Here is a 7,297-nt window from a genome sequence, read left to right as displayed (position 1 = left end):
TCTCAAATATATATCAATATTCATAGAGGTATTTTAAAATTGCCGATTCCTTATAAACATTTTTTAATGGTGACCACGAGATTCTTTTTCCCTCTTTATTCCTATTTATCGGAATCTGATACTGTACTTCATGGAGTTGAATAGTTGAACAGTTCCGACTCATATATATATATATATATATATGGGTCCCTTTCAGCAACAAACATTTTAGCAAACATTTTTCAAAACATGGGTTAGAGGTTTTGGAATGGGCTTATTTTTGGTGAGGATGATCTCTACGGTGAGGAGATCATCCTCACCAAAAATCAGCCTATTCCAAAACTTCTAGCCCATGTTTACAAGTTGAAAACTCGTGGACCGTCCATTTTTTGTAAACCATTTTTGATGGGTTAGAAGTTTTGGAATGGGCTGATTTTTGGTTATGATGATCTTCTCACCGTAGAGATCATCCTCACCAAAAATCAGCCCATTCCAAAACCTCTAACCCATATTTTGAAAAATGTTTGCCAAAATGTTTGTCAAAATGTTTGTTGCTGAACATTTCCCTATATATATATATATATATATATATATATGGGAAATGTTCAGCACCCTAAGTTTTACCACACACTTTAACAAACGATTTTTGTCCTACATGGCTTAGAAGTTTTGGAATGGGCTGATTTTTGGTGAGAATGATCTCTATGATTAGAAGATCATCCTCCCCAAAAATCAGCCCATTCCGAAATGTTTAGCCCTATGTTTACACGTTGAAAAATTGTGGACCGTCCATTTTTTGTAAACCATTTTTGATGGGGTTAGAAGTTTTGGAATGAGCTGATTTTTGGTGAGGATGATCTCCTCACCATAGAGATCATCCTCACCAAAAATCAGCTCATTCCGAAACTTCTAACCCATGTAAGACAAAACGCGTTTGTTAAAGTGTGTGGTAAAACTTAGGGTGCCGAACGGGACCCTATATATATATATAGGGGGCGTTCAATGGCCAACTTTTTGGCAAACTTTTTAGCAAAACATTTTTCAAAACATAAGTTAGAGGTTTTGGAATGGGCTGATTTTTGGTGAGGATGATCTCTACGGTGAGGAGATCATCTTCACCAAAAATCAGCCCATTCCAAAACTTCTAACCCACGTTTACAAGCTGAAAAATTGTGGACCGTCCATTTTTTGTAAACTGTTTTTGATGGGGTTAGAAGTTTTGGAATGGGCTGATTTTTGGTGATGATGATCTCCTCACCGTAGAGATCATCCTCACCAAAAATCAGCTCATTCCAAAACCTCTAACCCATGTTTTTGAAAAATGTTTTGCCAAAATGTTTGTTGCTGAACATTTCCCTATATATATATAGGGTCTCATTCGCCACCCTAAGCTTTACCCTACACTTTAACAAACGTGTTTTGTCCTACATAGGTTAGAAGTTTTGGAATAGGCTGATTTTTGGTGAAGATGATCTCTATGGTGAGGAGATCATCCTCATCAAAAATCAACCCATTCCAAAACTTCTAACCCCATCAAAAATGATTTACAAAAAATGGACGGTCCACGATTTTTCAACTTGTAAACTGGGGCTAGAAGTTTTGGAATGTTTTGCCAAAAATCAACCCATTCCAAAACCTCTAACCCATGTTTTGAAAAATGTTTTGCCAAAATGTTTGTTGCTGAACTGGACCCACATATATATATATATATGGGGGGCATTCAAGGGCCAACTTTTTGGCAAAATATTTTTCAAAACATGAGTTAGAGGTTTTGGATTTGGCTGATTTTTGGTGAGGATGATCTCTACGGTGAGGAGATTATCATCACCAAAAATCAGCTCATTCCAAAACTTCTAACCCATCAAAAACAGTTTACAAAAAATGGACGGTCCACGATTTTTCAGCTTGTAAACATGTGTTAGAAGTTTTGGAATGGTCTGATTTTTTTGTGATGATGATCTACTCACCATAGAGATCATCCTCACCAAAAATCAGCCCATTCCAAAACCTCTAACTCATGTTTTGAAAAATGTTTTGCCAAAAAGTTTGCTAAAAAGTTTGCCATTGATCGCTACCCTATATATATATAGGGTCCCGTTCAGCAACAAACATTTTGGCAAATATATATATGGTCCAGTTCAACAACAAACATTTTGGCAAAACATTTTTCAATACATGGGTTAGAGGTTTTGGAATGGGCTGATTTTTGGTGACGATGATCTCTTAGAAGATATCATCCTCACCAAAAATCAGCCCATTCCAAAACTTCTAGCCCCAGTTTACAAGTTGAAAAATCGTGGACTGTCCATTTTTTGTAAATCATTTTTGATGGGGTTAGAAGTTTTGGAATGGGCTGATTTTTGGTGATGATGATCTCCTCACCGTAGAGATCATCCTCACCAAAAATCAGCCCATTCCAAAACCTCTTACCCATGTTTTGAAAAATGTTTTGCCAAAATGTTTGCCAAAATGTTTGTTGCTGAACGGGACCCATATATATATAAATAAAGAAGGATTAATGTTCTAAGTATTTTTTTTCATAAAATGCATGTTGAAAATCGATCCAAATTCATGCTAGAAACCATAGGACAAAATTTGTTCTTATGTATATATTTGACGTGCGGGCTAAAATGAAGAGTCGTGAATTTCTGACTCAAAAATTTTCACTCGACCTTGTACTGAGTTGACGTGGTAAGGACATAAAATAATAAATCTTTTCTTTAGGATAAACAAGGAAAAGATCAACGATTCCGTATTCTTTGCCACATCAGCCAAATACATATTGAGTGAAAATTTTCAAGTTAGAAAATCATTCACAAAGATAAGGGTAAAATCAAAAGAGTCACGGTTGAAGTGACCTCAAGATTGGACCTCATATTGCACACCTTGACATGATAGTGGATAAGAATCACAAATACGTTTTCATTTGTATCTCGAGGAATATCTTCTATGATTTTCACATGAAAATAACATCACTTTTTGATCTCTTAAAAAGTGTTCTAAGTCGATAAACCAATGACATGACACCACATACGCTAAATATATATATATGGGTCCCGTTCAGCAACAAACATTTTGGCAAAACATGGGATAGAAGTTTTGGAATGGGCTGATTTTTGGTGATGATGATCTCTACGGTGAGGAGATCATCCTCACCAAAAATCAGCTCATTCCAAAACTTCTAGCCCCATGTTTACAAGTTGAAAAATCGTGGACCGTCCATTTTTTGTAAACCATTTTTGATGGGGTTAGAATTTTTGGAATGGGCTGATTTTTGGTGATGATGATCTCCTCACTGTAGAGATCATCCTCACAAAAAATCAGCCCATTCCAAAACTTCTAACCCATGTTTTGAAAAATGTTTTGTCAAAATGTTTGTCAAAATGTTTGTTGCTGAACATTTCCCTATATATATGAGAGCGGTTCAGCAGTCCTAAAGTTTGCCAAACATTTTTCAAAACATGGGTTAGAAGTTTTGGAATGAGCTGATTTTTTGTGAGGATGATCTCTATGATGAAGAGATCATCCTCTCCAAAAATCAGCTCATGTTGAAATTTCTAACTCTAGTTTAGAAATTGAAGAATCGTGGACCGTCCAATTTTTGTAAATCACTTTTAGTGGGGTTAAAAGTTTTGGAATAGGCTGATTTTTTGTGAGGAGGAGGAGATCATCCTCACTCCTCACAAAAAATCAGCTCATTCTAAAACTTCTAACCCATGTTTTGAAAAATGTTTGGCAAACTTTAGGGTTGCTGAACCACTCCCTATATATATATATAGAGTCCCGTTCAGCACCAAACATTTTGGTAAACATTTTGCCCAACCATTTTTATCCTACATGAGTTAGAAGTTTTGGAATTGACTGATTTTTGGTAAGGATGATCTCTACGGTGTAGAGATCATCATCACAAAAAATCAGCCCATTCCAAAACTTCTAGTCCCATGTTTACAAGTTGAAAAATTGTGGACCGTCCATTTTTTGTAAATCATTTTTGATGGGGTTAGAAGTTTTGGAATGGGCTGATTTTTGGTGATGATGATCTCCTCACCGTAGAGATCATCCTCACAAAAATTAGCTAATTCCAAAACTTCTAACCCATGTTTTGAAAAATGTTTGGGCAAAATGTTTGCCAACATGTTTGGTGTTGAACATTTCCCTATATATATATATATATATATATAAGGAGCGGTTCGGCAACCCTAAAGTTTGCCAAGTTTTATGCCTAACGTTTTTTTGTAAATCACTTTTGATGGGGTTAGAAGTTTTGGACTAGGCTGATTTTTTGTGAGGATGATCTATTCAGTGAAGAGATCATCCTCACAAAAAATCAGCTCATTTTGAAACTTCTAACCCTAATTTACAAGTTGAAGAATCGTGGACCGTCCAATTTTTGTAAATCACTTTTGATGGGGTTAGAAGTTTTGGAATAGGCTGATTTTTGGTGAGGATGATCTCCTCATCATAAAGATCATCCTCACAAAAAATCAGCTTATTCCAAAGCTTCTAACCCATATTTTGAAAAATGTTTGGCACCAAACTTAGCAAACTTTAGCACTGCTGAACCGTCCCCATGTATATATATAATTAGATGGTTAAAAAATGGCACCAAAAACTATTCTTTTTAGGCATTCTAAGATTATTTATTTATTTAGATCATGAAAAATAAAAAATAAAATTTTTATTTATTTTAGAGATAGAGAAATTTATAAAAATGGTACAGTTTTTATAATTAATAACAAAAATGGTAAATTATAGTAATTAATTCCGAAAATTATAATTTATTGTTTTCAGAACTAATATTTTTTACTAAAATGCTAAAAACAGTAAATTTTTTTTAATACCGAAAATGCCTTTTTTTGATTTTACATATGCATTTACCATTTTTACCTTAGAAATAAATCAAAATCCAACTAAATCTTTCTCTTCTTTTTAATCTTCCCAACATTAACAAAAACCTGCACTTAATCTTCTTTATCTTCTCAAATCTGACCCAATACAAATGACACCAAACAGAAATATGAAAGAAGAGAGGATTTTTTTTCATAATTTCAGTCAAAAAATGAAAAGAATGGTATTTTCGGTAAAAAAAATTACATTTGACTGTTTTTACCATTTTGGTAAAAAATATTAATTCTGAAAATGGTAAACTATCATTTTCGGAATTAATTACTACAGTTTACCGTTTTGATAAATAGTTAAAATGTGGTGCATGTTTTGGTAAATTTGCCTTAGAAATAACTAGAAAAATGACATTTAGATATGTTTTATGGACATCTAGTTCCTATGGTGCATATTACCTTCGAAACAACATAAATAAATAAATGTTCTCATTGCCTTTGCAATTACTGAAATTTAAAAAAACATGCAACTTGCCTTTACGACAACATAAATACAATTAACTCTTGATATCCATTAACCATATATATAGTACAAATGAGGACTACGCTCCCAATCAATCATCCAAATTAATAATTTAAAAGATTAAAAATGAAATTCAATTTTTAGTCGAGCTTTTAGTACCAACGAAATGTGATCATTGGTGATTGTCGGTGTCACCGAATGTTATCCATTGGGGTTGTATTGATGGTTGTTGATGAAGAACGTTCAACTTTTGTTAGTGTCATAGAATGAAAACCCGATCAGTGAACTTTATTTTCCCCACAAAATCGATCTTTATTCATCCAATTTGGTTTAAACACATTTTGAAATATTAAGGGTGTCAATGGATAGTCAAAAATTCAAATCTGATTCGAATTTGAAAAATTGGATATTATTCGAAAATTTCGGATATCAGATTCGAATTTAGATAGTTTTATATGTTCAAATCCTAATTGGATACGGATTCAGATATTAATATTTCGAATCTGATAATATCTGATTCGAAATAATATATTATTTTATTTGATTAATTTTATATAAATAATATAATAAATAAATATATTATTATATAATATATAATAAGTTTTTTTAATAATGAAAAATCAGTTGGATAAGGAAAAAAATTATGTTTTTTTTAATATACAAATTATTTGAATTCTAATCGGATAATATCCGATATTTGATAAGATAATTGGATTCGAATTTGAATAGAGTTTTAGAACATCCGTCGGATTTGAATTCGAATTTGGATATCAGAAAAAGATTTTAGATTTAGATATTGATGTATTCGAACCGATAAGCATTTGTTGACAGCCTTATGAAATATGCGTGTGTGTGTGTTTGTGTGTTTGTTGATAAAATAAAGAAAATTAACCCTAACACGCATGAATTTTATAGAAACCCGTTTTTTTTTTAAACATATAAACCAGTTTATTTCAATCAAAACCTAATGGAATTGAACTTAATATATGACTATTAGAGTGAAATTATAAATTCCCTATCTCGAATCTTCGCAATGTGCATTGAAATAAGTGAGATTGGTCAACGATTCCATTGCCAATTTGATCCAAAATCCAATTCTTGGATTCAGAGACGATGAAGCGATGATATCTTCAATTGGCTCAAGTGATGGTTTAGGTTCTAAGCAAATCAATCCTAAGAAAGAAGTTCGAGGAAGAAAGTCTCTGAAGCTTGATTTTTAAAACTAAAAACCGAATTAGAAATATCTATCCCCTATTTATATATACTTTATTTTTAATTAATTATTTGGCCATTCATATTGACAAAATTTTGATTCAGCAATCATTTGGTGAGGGATCAATTCTATTAATTTGGATAAATTCCAAAAATTTTACAAAAAATTCAAAAATTTTTGGAGACTATTAAAACGGTTTTTATTTTATTATACCTTTAAAATAGTTTTTTTCATGTATATCACAAATTAAATTCAGATTAAAGAATTTATCATAATAATAAAAATAACTTTTCTATTGATAAAATGTAAGGTATTAAGAATTGGAAGTTTAAATATGAGGATTTGAATGATCCATATCATCGTTGAATCTCAAGCAAATATTTATGGAGTAAAGGGCATTAAGACGATTTAAAATTTCTATAAGGTAAGGCTCATTAAGAAGAGTAGGGATGTATAATGGTGTCCAGTACCAAATCAAGGTCAGGTGGCACTTCACTTTTTTTATTTTTATTTTTATTTTTTGGGATGCACTGATTGTATGGATATGTGGTACATCCCTTGCTGAGCTAAGCTCTTTTAAAAAGAGTTTAAATCCAATGATTAGAAATCATTCTCAAATCTATTATCAGTTGAAGCACATCACCAATCAAACTGATCTTTGATCTTTTGTGTGATTGGTAGTCTACCAAGGGATCGACCACATATCCATAATGTCAGTGGGTCAACAAAAATTCCACATGTCAT

This window comes from Akebia trifoliata, chromosome 4 (genome assembly GCF_017979445.1).
Source record: "Akebia trifoliata isolate Shusen 1 chromosome 4, ASM1797944v1, whole genome shotgun sequence".
In the NCBI taxonomy this organism is placed as follows: Eukaryota; Viridiplantae; Streptophyta; class Magnoliopsida; order Ranunculales; family Lardizabalaceae; genus Akebia; species Akebia trifoliata.
This window is presented reverse-complemented; position numbering follows the sequence as displayed.